This window comes from Gnatocerus cornutus, unplaced genomic scaffold (genome assembly GCF_029298725.1).
Source record: "Gnatocerus cornutus isolate USDA-ARS CGAHR unplaced genomic scaffold, icGnaCorn1.1 Chromosome205, whole genome shotgun sequence".
NCBI lineage: Eukaryota > Metazoa > Arthropoda > Insecta > Coleoptera > Tenebrionidae > Gnatocerus > Gnatocerus cornutus.
In genome coordinates this window covers 42,183-54,682 of record NW_028275371.1, presented here as the reverse complement: position 1 = coordinate 54,682, position 12,500 = coordinate 42,183, and the positions used below count along the sequence as shown (strand labels likewise).

The window sequence follows — 12,500 nt, the reverse complement described above, 5'->3', positions numbered from 1 at the left end:
ATTGCGAATTGCGACCAACGACAAAAATCTACACCACATCAACATCGGCTTTCGCCTAGGGCTTAGGATCGACTGACTCGTGTGCAACGGCTGTTCACACGAAACCCTTCTCCACGTCAGTCCTCCAGGGCCTCGCTGGAGTATTTGCTACTACCACCAAGATCTGCACCGACGGCGGCTCCAGACGGCCTCACGGCCAGTCCTTCTGCGCTCACCGCCGCGACCCTCCTACTCGTCAGGGCTTCATGGCCGGTTAATTTAATAACCTGACCGCACATGCCTCTGACGGCCGAGTATAAGCACGACGCTTCAGCGCCATCCATTTTCAGGGCTAGTAACTTCGGCAGGTGAGTTGTTACACACTCCTTGGCGGATTCCGACTTCCATGGCCACCGTCCTGATGTCTTAAGTTACCAACGCCTTTCATGGTATCCCATAAGCGTCGATTTAGGCGCTTTAACTCGGCGTTTGGTTCATCCCACAGCGCCAGTTCTGCTTACCAAAAATGGCCCACTTGGCACTCTGATTCGAGTCTCGCGGCTTCAATAGTTCGAGCAAGCCGGAGATCTCACCCATTTAAAGTTTGAGAATAGGTTGAGGCCGTTTCGACCCCAATGCCTCTAATCATTCGCTTTACCGGATGAAACTCGTATGCTATGAGCGCCAGCTATCCTGAGGGAAACTTCGGAGGGAACCAGCTACTAGATGGTTCGATTAGTCTTTCGCCCCTATACCCAGTTCCGACGATCGATTTGCACGTCAGAATCGCTACGGACCTCCATCAGGGTTTCCCCTGACTTCGTCCTGACCAGGCATAGTTCACCATCTTTCGGGTCCCAGCGTGTACGCTCTTGGTGCGCCTCTTCTCGCAATGAGAACGAGACGCCCCGGGAGTGCGGGGCGGCAGCCGTAACGACCGCCCATCCTCCCTTGGTCCGCGCAAGGCGGACCTTCACTTTCATTGCGCCTTTAGGTTTAGTTAAATCCCAATGACTCGCGCACATGCTAGACTCCTTGGTCCGTGTTTCAAGACGGGTCCTGAAAGTACCCAAAGCTATAGCGTCGCAGATCGGCGTTTCAACGAGGTCTGTCCGAGAACACCTCAGCGAACAGCCACCCGGGGACGGGACCGGCACCAGGTCCGATCACCATCACGACGGGCGCGCTTGCCGAAGGTCGGACGCTAACTGTGTAGCGGCCCCGCGCCATCTGTATACCGTCGAGCGAGCCGATCGGGAAACACCACGGGTTCATTCGGCGAACGGCGAACCGTCCGAACGAGCTCCACCGCGGGCCTTAGACCGGCACTCAACGGATCGCGACGTCCTACAGGGGGAGAAGTGCACGCGTTCGACGGCAGATCGACAAAACGAAAGGTGCAAACGACGCGTACGCCATCTGTCACACGATCGTCCAGCGCCGCCATCGAGTCACGCTGAATCTCCCCTTTCGACCTTTCGGGTTTCTCAGGTTTACCCCTGAACGGTTTCACGTACTATTGAACTCTCTCTTCAAAGTTCTTTTCAACTTTCCCTCACGGTACTTGTTCGCTATCGGTCTCGTGGTCATATTTAGCCTTAGATGGAGTTTACCACCCACTTAGGGCTGCACTCTCAAGCAACCCGACTCTGAGGAGAGATCCTCCCGTTATCGGCAGCGGTCGCTACGGGCCTGGCACCCTCTATGGGCTGTGGCCCCGTTCAAGATGGACTTGGACGCGCCGCACGATCTCGGGATGACGGATCCTCCCTAACACCACATTTCCCGGCGTCCGGTTTCGGCCGCGGGATTCGGTGCTGGGCTTCTCCCTGTTCGCTCGCCGCTACTGAGGGAATCCTAGTTAGTTTCTTTTCCTCCGCTTAGTAATATGCTTAAATTCAGCGGGTAGTCTCACCTGCTCTGAGGTCGCATATGAAAAATAAAAATTTTTCATTCGGTCATTTCGACGATCACGACACGTCTCCCATTCCTTGCTATACGTGTTCGTCATTTTTCTTTTTAAAAAATGGCTAAGTTTACAGAAACGCTTACGATCTGACGTCTGTCGCGATTTGCATTACACGTCTCGGACACGACGACCGTCTATAACGTTCTCAACCTTAAAACGCCATTTTTTTTTTTTAAATGACGACATGTTGAAGAAATAGGACGTGCTACGCCGAAAGACCAGCCAACAACTACAACAAGTAGTAGTTGGTCGCTTTCGCGTCTTAAGATGTCGCGCAAATTTACTCGCTGCACGAGAAACGCACACAAACACACGATTCTACGACACACCACGCAAGAACATGTGCCGACGTAAACACTTTCGTATTTATGATTCGCAAGGTGGACGTCCGACGGACTTTGTAAAAAAAAATACAAAGCATACCCGTCCCGTCCTTTTTGACGAAAAAACACGCTCGAGTAAACGTCTCGGCACACGTTCGAGGCGTGCGTCGTTATATCGTGACGTAAGTGACGATCACGTACATTAATGAGTACCTATTCGACGCGTCGCAACACATCCAACACGCTCCGACGTTTTCGTCCGAAAACGAAAACCGAGCAGTCTTTGAAATTGACACGACCCTCAGCCAGGAGTGGTCCGGGAACATTATATCCGAGGACCGCAATGTGCGTTCGAAATGTCGATGTTCATGTGTCCTGCAGTTCACAAGTTGACGCGCAATTAGCTGCGTTCTTCATCGACCCACGAGCCAAGTGATCCACCGTTCAGGGTAATCTTTTTAAAATTTAAACGCTCGTTCCACAAGAACCCCGATCATGCCGATCGTCCAGCTGTCTATACACGTCTTGCAAAAATTTTTGCGTACGTGCGTACATCCGAAACGAAAATGATCTTCGTGGTTCCGAAACGTGCCACGTCTAAAATTTCGGTGTTGTGGTATGGATATTTATGATTCTCGCTCTTAATTGTCTTTCGTCCGTACTTTCTCGTCTGAAAGGGAACGCGATCGTCGGTCTCAGTTTTACGCGTACGAAAAAATTAAAAAAAATATTAACCCAAACACAAATTTGTATCCGCGCACCGAAAAAGAAGCACTTTTCTTTTTCACGCGGTCTCCGCTTTTACACGCAAAGTACGAGCATGTATGTGTGAAGATGGGACATGTTCGATACGATTTTAATTAGGAATTTGCCAATTTCCTTTTTCTCAGCAATAATTTTAATAAATAATGCTGCTTTCTCTCATAAACTACATTTTCGGTAGTTTTCCTTTATTGTGTCTTTCATTTAGTGTGCGTGTGTGTGTGTCAAGCACTTTAAAAAGTGTGACGAAGAGACGGTTTTTGATCGATCGGAATGAACACATCATTACATCATCGTACTCGTTATGAAAAAGCGAATTAGTATCCGCCGTAAGCGAAAAGAGATTTTCGCGGGCGGTCTTTGTGTTCGTGTTTCAATTTTCTTTCTATATTTTTTCGTCGCCAAACCGAAGACAGATCGTGAATTTTGACGAAAAAATTTATAGACGTGCCAGACTGAGCGTCTAACATAAAATCCTCAAGTTTACCGTTCTATATCGTGACTTAATGACGATTGACGGTGTATATAATTTTGAAATGGTGCAGTCGTACGCTCCGTAAAGAGAATTTTACCGTTTCTAACGAAATCACTTTACCACATCTACCAAAAACATTAAAAAAGCAAGGTGTGATGTGTGTGCGATCGCTCGTTTAACGGCGCTTTCAAAAAACTCTTTGAAGCGTCTAACGACGAACATCATTCACGCGAATCGTAGAATCGGGAGCGTTTCTCGCCGGTCCCGTAGCCGGGCGTAAATCATTTAAAACCCACGGTGTCGTAACCTAATTCGACACCTGCGATTTTCTTCTTTCTCGACTACTCTGCTACATCCTCTCCGTGTGTCCGAAAAAAGAGGACTTCTAACGTCTTTCGACTTTCGCGGTGGAGTTCACAACTTTCCGCGATCCGGTCGAAAAACCGAAAGCGTCCCTCCTTCTTTCCATCATTGGAAAAGATCGAGAGATAGTACAAAAAAAATCAAAAAATCTAGGTACCCGAAGAAACAGCCGTATGCCCGAGCGAATTCGGTTTTTCTCGTTCAAAAAAGGTGAAAAACTCGATCGCAAGGACCGGCGCTGCGGGCCAGCGTAACGCTATTGTTTTTCCGAATATGTACGATTCGTAGTTCAAAACGTCGTACACACGGTGTTTCAAAAAGAAACAAGCAACGGCACGACAAAAGATCGTGCCGTCGACTCCATGTCATCGACGACGGTGTTGTAAAAACATAAAGTGTACATCGACACGATCAAATGAAAATGCATAATAATAAATTATACATATGTCAAAATTCGTGTGTACGAGGACACGTTAATGATCCTTCCGCAGGTTCACCTACGGAAACCTTGTTACGACTTTTACTTCCTCTAAATGATCAAGTTTGGTCATCTTCCCAGCGACATCGACGACGTCGAAACGCCATCGCGTACCGGTCCGAAGACCTCACTAAATCATTCAATCGGTAGTAGCGACGGGCGGTGTGTACAAAGGGCAGGGACGTAATCAACGCGAGCTTATGACTCACGCTTACTGGGAATTCCTCGTTCATGGGGAACAATTGCAAGCCCCAATCCCTAGCACGAAGGAGGTTCAGCGGGTTACCCGGACCGCTCGGTCAGGGAGGACACGCTGATTCCTTCAGTGTAGCGCGCGTGCGGCCCAGAACATCTAAGGGCATCACAGACCTGTTATTGCTCAATCTCGTGCGGCTAGAAGCCGCCTGTCCCTCTAAGAAGAATTGTTTGTACGCCGACAGTAAAAACCGCGCACGACCACCGGGCGAACCCAGGATCGACGGGCCTTTGGGATGTCGAAATACGCCTATTTAGCAGGCTAGAGTCTCGTTCGTTATCGGAATTAACCAGACAAATCGCTCCACCAACTAAGAACGGCCATGCACCACCACCCACCGAATCAAGAAAGAGCTCTCAATCTGTCAATCCTTCCGGTGTCCGGGCCTGGTGAGGTTTCCCGTGTTGAGTCAAATTAAGCCGCAGGCTCCACTCCTGGTGGTGCCCTTCCGTCAATTCCTTTAAGTTTCAGCTTTGCAACCATACTTCCCCCGGAACCCAAAAGCTTTGGTTTCCCGGAAGCTGCCCGCCGAGTCATCGGAAGAACGTCGGCGGATCGCTAGCTGGCATCGTTTATGGTTAGAACTAGGGCGGTATCTGATCGCCTTCGAACCTCTAACTTTCGTTCTTGATCAATGAAAGCGTTTTTGGCAAATGCTTTCGCTTCTGTCCGTCTTGCGACGATCCAAGAATTTCACCTCTAACGTCGCAATACGAATGCCCCCATCCGTTCCTATTAATCATTACCTCGGGGTTCCGAAAACCAACAAAATAGAACCGAGGTCCTATTCCATTATTCCATGCACACAGTATTCAGGCGAAGTTTTAGCCTGCTTTAAGCACTCTAATTTGTTCAAAGTAAACGTGCCGGCCCACCTCGACACTCAATGAAGAGCACCGCGGCGGGATTGAGTTGGGCCGCCCTCTCGAGCTAAGCCCACCGGCAGGACGTCCCGCGGCACGCCAGTTGACACCGCGAACGATGAACCGGCGGCGCGGGACACAGATTCGACTACGAGCTTTTTAACCGCAACAACTTTAATATACGCTATTGGAGCTGGAATTACCGCGGCTGCTGGCACCAGACTTGCCCTCCAATTGATCCTCGTTAAAGGGTTTAGAGTGTACTCATTCCGATTACGGGGCCTCGGATGAGTCCCGTATCGTTATTTTTCGTCACTACCTCCCCGTGCCGGGAGTGGGTAATTTGCGCGCCTGCTGCCTTCCTTGGATGTGGTAGCCGTTTCTCAGGCTCCCTCTCCGGAATCGAACCCTGATTCCCCGTTACCCGTTACAACCATGGTAGGCGCAGAACCTACCATCGACAGTTGATAAGGCAGACATTTGAAAGATGCGTCGCCGGTGCGAGACCGTGCGATCAGCGTAAAGTTATTCAGAGTCACCAAGTTGTACGATGACGGAGACCGCCACCGATTGGTTTTGATCTAATAAAAGCGCTCCTTCCGTTTCCGGTTGGAGCTCTGTTTGCATGTATTAGCTCTAGAATTACCACAGTTATCCAAGTAAATGTGGGTACGATCTAAGGAACCATAACTGATTTAATGAGCCTTTCGCGGTTTCACCTTAATTTGGCTTGTACTGAGACATGCATGGCTTAATCTTTGAGACAAGCATATGACTACTGGCAGGATCAACCAGGGAACTGCGTTCTTGTTTTAAAATAAGAGAGTTTTAGTCTTTCTTTCCTTCTAGTCATATAAGCTACAATAATCGTAGAATTTCGGAAAGACACCTGCTGCTCTTATAAAAAACTGAACACTTTCCTATTATTGTTTTGAAGAAAGTGTGCGTGTCTGCGAAACGAAAACCTCGTAAGAAGAGACGTAACGCCACGCGATCTTTCTGGATGGAAAATTTTTCGACATTTTTCTCACATCATCCTTGATTGAATCTCCTGCAACAATTTTATTCTTATTCATCCGTTCTAAGTTGTCGTCGTCGTCGAAATAAATAATTTGTACACACTTCGGGGTACACGTTTGTCAAAATTCATGAAATGCAACGTAACATTTTTACTTTAATAAATTTTTACAGTGCATTCAGATCGACTAAACGAACAACGACGGATGAATTGATTTATGGATTTTTATTTGTTGCGACTCATCGGAGGAGAGAGTGAAGAAAAAATAATCCAATATCATGGTTACGGAATAATTTTCTATGACTTTTTCATCCTTGTTTGAATCTTGCAACAATTAATTTTATTCATCCGTTCTAAGTTGTCGTCGTCGTCGAAATAAATAATTTGTACACATTTCGGTACACGTTTGTCAAAATTCATGAAATGCAACGTAACATTTTACTTTAATAAATTTTTACAGTGCATTCAGATCGACTAAACGAACAACGACGGATGGATTACTTATTTTTGTTGCGACTCATCGGACGAAAAGTAGAAACATAATCCTCCATTGTAATATAGTTTTTACGGAAAATTTTTCTTTTATTTTATATCCTTGATTGAATGCTGCATTTTATCCGTCTTTTTTTCGTCAAAAACAGAGATCAATGCGATTCATCGGACGAAGAAATAATTTCCCAGTTCAAAATTTAGAGATTTTTGGGCACATCGACTTGAAATTTTATCGTAAAGAAAAAATATCGTCGTCGACAAGCAAAAGTTCAAACATTCTCCATACTCTTCGCTAGATTGAAAGCGACGGTTTATTGTGAGATTTCTCTTTAGAAATATTCACACGTTACGAGTTTATGAAATTTTATTTATTTCAAAATTCTCGCTCGGACTTTAGTGAGTTGACGCATTTGTTAATTTTTGGTCGTTCTGACACGAACACATAAAATCTTTGATTGCATTTGGACCGCTAACATAGAAACGCTCGCCGCATCCGCAATCTCGCTGTGCATGGTCAATGGCAAGATTTGTCATCCCTCAAACGATGGTGGGTCCACAGGGTACACATTCCGGCCATCGTCCCAACTACGGGTAAGTCGCGGTGTACGAGAGGTAACAAGATAATCGGACGCACATAAAATCACATTTCGATCGTACGCTTTTGTCCGCTGCTACATACCACCACTACTATCCCTATATATGCCAGCGCGGCAGCGTTCAGCTCTGAATCACTCGATGCGCGAAACGGTCGAAATCCCATAGCGCGCCGGCCGCTCGCTATGGGCGAGGGGTCGGGTAAATCGGTCTGATCGCTCGGTGCAAAAGTCCGTTTGGGTACTTAGAGACGGAATTTTAAAATTCTGATTTCGCAGATCAATTTCAAGGGTCATTAGGACTCGAATGCCGTTAACGGTGTTTTGAAAAAAATATTTTTTACGTTTTTACGGCATTTCGACCGAACACCTCAGTTCCGACTTCGGACTTAGAATAATTTTCATCAAAATTTCGAACGCCTCAGTTTCCAGAGGGTTTTAGATCCCGTTTAGTTAGGGGTTTGAAATTATCACAGCCACCCTTGTTTGGTGTTAGTTCGACCGTAACTTTTGTTCGTTTGCATTTAATTTCGATTTTTCTCGGACTTTTGGTCAATGTAAATTTATCAACCGCTACACTTCCGACTTCGGACTTAGACGAATGAGCGCCGAACGCTACAGTTTCGACTTCGGACTTAGAAAAATTTCGCTCGACCGCCACAGTTTCGAATTGGACTTAGAAAAATTTCGGTCGAACGCCTCAGTTTCGAATCGGACTTAGAAAAATTTTGGTCGACCGCTACAGTTTCGACTTCGGACTTAGAAAAATTTCGTTCGAACGCTACAGTTTCGACTTCGGACTTAGAAAAATTTCGCTCGACCGCCACAGTTCCAACATGAGACTTAGAAAAATTTTCATCAAAAATTCGATCACCTCAGTTTCGACTACGGACTTAGAAAAATTTCGGTCAACCGCCACAGTTCCTACTTCGGTCTTAGAAAAATTTTGATGAAAATTTTGAACGCCTCAGTTTCCAGAGGGTTTTAGATCCCGTTTAATTAGAAGCTTGAAATTATAAAATCTACCTTCTATCGATGTTAGTTCGACCCAAACATTTGTTCGTTTGCATTTAATTTCGATTTTTCTCGTACTTTTGGTCAATGTAAATTTGTCAACCGCTACACTTCCGACTTCGGACTTAGACGAATGAGCGCCGAACGCTACAGTTTCGACTTCGGACTTAGAAAAATTTCGTTCGAACGCTACAGTTTCGACTTCGGACTTGGAAAAATTTCGCTCGACCGCCACAGTTCCAACATGAGACTTAGAAAAATTTTTATCAAAAATTCGAACACCTCAGTTTCGACTACGGACTTAGAAAAATTTCGCTCGACCGCCACAGTTCCTATTTCGGACTTAGAAAAATTTTCATCAAAATTTCGAACGCCTCAGTTTCCAGAGGGTTTTAGATCCCGTTTAATTAGGAGCTTGAAATTATAAAATCTACCTTCTATCGATGCTAGTTCGACCCAAACATTTGTTCGTTTGGATTTAATTTCGATTTTTCTCGGACTTTTGGTCAATGTAAATTTGTCAACCGCTACACTTCCGAGTTCGGACTTAGACGAATGAGCGCCGAACGCTACAGTTTCGACTTCGGACTTAGAAAAATTTTGTTCGAACGCTACAGTTTCGAATCGGACTTAGAAAAATTTTGGTCGACCGCTACAGTTTCGACTTCGGACTTAGAAAAATTTTGTTCGAACGCTACAGTTTCGACTTCGGACTTGGAAAAATTTCGATCGAACGCCACAGTTCCGACTTTTTTTCGAAACTGTAGCGTTCAGTCAAATTGCCGTAAAAACGTAAAAAACTTTTTTTACAAAACATGGTCGACAGCATTCGAGTCCTAATAATCCTTGAAATTGATCTGCGAAATCAGAATTTTAAAATTCCGTCTCTAAGTACCCAAACGGACTTTTGCACCGAGCGATCAGACCGTTTTACTCTACCCCTCGCCCATAGCGAGCGGCCGGCGCACTATGGGATTTCGATCGTTTCACGCATCGAGCGATTCAGAGCTGATCGCTGCCGCGGCGGCATATATAGGGAGTACTGATGGTAAGTGGCAGCGATGACGGACAAGTACGCACGATGAATGGATTGACATGAAATCAAATGTGCGCGTCCGTACGATCTGTTACCTCTCGTACATCGCGACCCCGTTTAATGATATTATGCTAAATTAAAAATAAAAATACATCGATGAAATAAAAAGTGGTAAATCTCTAGAAAGACAATATACCGCTGTGAATAAAAATTTCTCGATGAATAGCGAAATGTGAATTAGTCCGCCTGTAACGTGCATTTTGCGAACGAATTAGCTAATTCACCGCTAGTTAAAAAACGTGACCACCCAGTGCTCTTATCCAAAGTCGTCTGCAAATGAGATGAAATTAATAATCTTGACTCTAATGCAGACGACAAATTGAATTGAATAATTTACTTGAATAATGTGACGGATCTATAAAATAAAACACAAAGCCCGAAACACCAAGCAGTAAAAATCTCGATTATTGTTCCGCCCGTTGAAAAACAAAAGATCCGTCACATGGTAAGCAGAACTGGTGAAAATTGTGAAAGACTTGTTTCTCCTCCGATAACAAGCTTGAATTAAATATGATCAAGTGAATGATATTGGAAACCAAAGAACGAAACTGAGGAGAAGCAAATGTTCAGTAATATATTATGAATAATTATAATATTAATATAAATAATAATATTATATTAAAAATGGGAATTGTATGTGGTTGATGGAAAAAGTTTTTTTTTCTGTTGACCGCTACAGTTCCCAATTTGGACTTAAAAAAAAAAAAAAAAAAAAAAAAAAAAAAAAAAAAAAAAAAAATGTGTATACGGAAGGTAAAAAGCAAAAAATAAAATATTTTATTATTTTTTTTACGGGTCCCTACCGCTACAGTTCCCACTGAATGTGTCCTTTTCGCGCTAAGTCCATGCAGTCGCTACAGTTCCGAAACTGGACTTGTAAAAATTTCGACATTTTTGAACGCATCAGTTCCGAACGAGGTTTCAAAACTGTAGCGTTCGGTGTAAACGCATCAGTTCCGAATGAGTTTTCGCAACTGTGGCGTTTCATTTTTGTGCTTTCATGGTTGCATAAACAATCGCCAGTGTGAACGCTTCAGTTCCGAATGAGTTTTCGAAACTGTAGCGTTTCATATTTCTGCTTTCATGGTTGCATAAGCAATCGCCAGTGTGAACGCTTCAGTTCCGAATAGATTTTCGAAACTGTAGCGTTCAATGTGAACGCTTCAGTTCCGACTTTGGACTTAGAATAATTTTCATCAAAATTCGAACGCCACAGTTTCGAAAGGGTTTTAGATCCCGTTTAGTTAGGGACTTAAAATTATGACATCCACTTTCGATTAATGTTAGTTCGGTCCGAACTTTTGTTCATTTCCATTTAATTTCAATTTTTCTCGGACTTTTGGTCTTTGTTAATTTTGTCCTTTCGAAACTGTAACGTTCAAAGTGAACGCCTCAGTTCCGAATAGATTCTCGAAACTGTAGCGTTCAATGTGAACGCTTCAGTTCCGAATAGATTCTCGAAACTGTAGCGTTCAATGTGAACGCTTCAGTTCCGAATAGATTCTCGAAACTGTAGCGTTCAATATGAACGCTTCAGTTCCGAATAGATTCTCGAAACTGTAGCGTTCAATGTGAACGCTTCAGTTCCGACTTTGGACTTGGAATAATTTTCATCAAAATTCGAACGCCACAGTTTCGAAAGGGTTTTAGATCCCGTTTAGTTAGGGACTTAAAATTATGACATCCACTTTCGATTAATGTTAGTTCGGTCCGAACTTTTGTTCGTTTTCATTTAATTTCGATTTTTCTCGGACATTTAGACTATGCGAATTTTAGATTTTTCAAGCTGTAGCGTTTGGCGAGAACGCCGCAGTTACGGACAGGTTTTGTGTCAGACTTTCAATAATCTGAAAAAACTCCGAAAAAAGAAAATAATTAGTGTTTTCATGGTTGCATAACAATTTAAAATTCATGCACAAAAATAATCCATCTATATTTCCGTTATTCAAGAATGCAAAGGAAAGACGAAAGTTCGGCAACAATTAGTTTCCGCGGTTGCATAACCATTCAAACGTTATGCTTAAACACAATCCATTTACGATATATAATAAAAATAAAGCTTTATTATCAACTTTGAAGTCCATTCTATTGCTGATCTTTAGACCTATAGATTAGGTCAAGATGTCAAATGTCAAAAAACAACTACAGGTTCCTGTATTTGTAGCAATGCTGGCGCCATCTGTAGAACAGTTACCTAAACTTGAAAGTCAAAAAAATTACAGCTTTCTGTAACTATTAATGTTGGTATCGCCACCTGTTAGTCGAAAACATAATTTAGTGGCGCCATCTATATGACAGGTCTGGAACTTCAGAAATGTCAAAAATTACAAGATTCTGGGTTAATTTACGTATTTTTCTTGAATTTTAAGCATAATTTGACCTGACCTGACCCTAAAATGGCGTCATCTATGTGTCAGGTCTGGAACTTCAGAAATGTCAAAAATTACAAGATTCTGGGTTAATTTACGTATTTTTCTTGAATTTTAAGCATAATTTGACCTAACTGACCCTAAAATGGCGCCATCTATGTGTCAGGTCTGGAACTTCATAAATGTCAAAAATTACAAGATTCTGGGTTAATTTACGTATTTTTCTTGAATTTTAAGCATAATTTGACCTGACCTGACCCTAAAATGGCGTCATCTATGTGTCAGGTTTGGAACTTCAGAAATGTCAAAAATTACTGTTTTTTCCTTTATTTTACATATTGTTTTTGAATTTTGGCGCCTATTTTAACTCAAAAATGGCGCCATCTATATGACAGGTCTGGAACTTCAGAAATGTCAAAAATTACTGTTTTTTCCTTTATTTTACATATT

The 12,500-nt window shown here is 43.5% G+C and overlaps 3 non-coding genes across 3 annotated transcripts in view; all 3 read right to left on the bottom strand.

The window, feature by feature from the left end:
* Nucleotides 1-1,908, bottom strand: part of LOC148166723 (large subunit ribosomal RNA) — a 4,041-nt gene extending 2,133 nt beyond the window's left edge. Inside the window, exon 1 of the ribosomal RNA XR_015770984.1 lies at nt 1-1,908. This exon is cut by the window's left edge and continues 2,133 nt beyond it. This is a non-coding gene — a ribosomal RNA (large subunit ribosomal RNA).
* Nucleotides 1,909-2,566: 658 nt separating this feature from the next.
* On the bottom strand, nt 2,567-2,723 carry LOC148166722 (5.8S ribosomal RNA). The gene has a single exon (XR_015770987.1). It is a non-coding gene; the product is annotated as a 5.8S ribosomal RNA (ribosomal RNA).
* Nucleotides 2,724-4,345: 1,622 nt separating this feature from the next.
* Nucleotides 4,346-6,266, bottom strand: LOC148166721 (small subunit ribosomal RNA). The gene has a single exon (XR_015770982.1). It is a non-coding gene; the product is annotated as a small subunit ribosomal RNA (ribosomal RNA).
* Between the last annotated feature and the right edge of the window lie 6,234 nt (nt 6,267-12,500).